Source organism: Atta cephalotes, assembly GCF_000143395.1.
Source record: "Atta cephalotes unplaced genomic scaffold scaffold00005, whole genome shotgun sequence".
Classification (NCBI taxonomy): Eukaryota; Metazoa; Arthropoda; class Insecta; order Hymenoptera; family Formicidae; genus Atta; species Atta cephalotes.
In genome coordinates this window covers 4900381-4901762 of record NW_012130069.1, presented here as the reverse complement: position 1 = coordinate 4901762, position 1382 = coordinate 4900381, and positions in this window count along the sequence as shown.

The window sequence follows — 1382 nt, the reverse complement described above, 5'->3', positions numbered from 1 at the left end:
AATGATTCAGAAGCAAGGAAATTGGGTGCCGTATGAATTGAAGCCGAGAGATGTTGAACGGCGTTTGTTTGCTTGTGAACAGCTGCTTGAAAGGCAAAGACGGAAGGGATTTCTGCATCGCATTGTGACTGGGGACGAAAAATGGGTTCATTACGATAATCCTAAGCGCAGAAAATCATGGGGAGTTTCCGGCCATGCTTCCATGTCGACGGCCAAACCGAATATTCACGGCTCCAAGGTCATGCTCTGTATTTGGTGGGACCAGCTCGGCGTAGTGTATTACGAACTGTTAAAACCGACTGAAACAATTACAGGCGATCGGTATCGAACGCAATTGATGCGTTTGAGCCGAGCATTGAAAGACAAACGGCCGCAATACAACGAGAGACACGATAAAGTGATTTTGCAGCATGACAATACTCGACCCCATGTTGCGAAAGTGGTCAAGACATACTTGGAAACATTGAAATGAGAAGTCCTACCCCACCCGCCGTATTCTCCAGACGTTGCTCCCTCTGACTATCACTTGTTTCGATCAATGGCACACGACCTGGCTGACCAGCACTTCCGGTCTTATGAAGAAGTAAAAAATTGGATCGATTCGTGGATAGCCTCAAAAGATGACCAGTTTTTTCGACGCGGGATTCGTACGCTACCGGAAAGATGAAAGAAAGTAGTGGCCAGCGATGGACAATACTTTGAATCATAAATGTATAACCAGTTTTTTACAATAAAGCTTCGAATTTCGGAAAAAAAACGGCGGAAGCAAAGTTGTACACCTAATATTTAATTAATAAAATATTTTTGAGGTTGTAATTTTATATAAATTCTAATTTGTATAAAACTTAAAATTAAAATAAATTGCATAAAATCTTGGCATCTTATCTTATGTATAATTATTATTATTGTATATATTAATTATATTTGACAATTAAAAGAAAAATCGTAACTACGTTTTTAATTATAATGTGAAACATTTGTCTTATTAATAATAAGTCTTGTTAATTGTTGTTTTCCTTTTAGGAAACACAAATGATATTCTTTATTATTCATTGAAGTCCAAGAAGAATAGAACGACAGTGTCTCTTAAAACGACAGCAGTCAATATCTTTCTATATTTATTCCTTATATGCAATAATAAAAATTCTAAAAATCGTATTTCCAAGAATTTTAATTTTAAAGATATCAATGTAAAAATCTAAATTCACTAACATTGATAAAGAATTAAGAAAAAATAATCAGAGATTACGTTATCTAAAATTTCAAGAATATTTAAATAAATATTTAATTAAATATTTAATTATTCTTTATTCCAAGAATTCCTAAAACTTAAGTTCGGAATTTCAAATCAAGAACAAGATAAAGAAGACCAACTTACAACA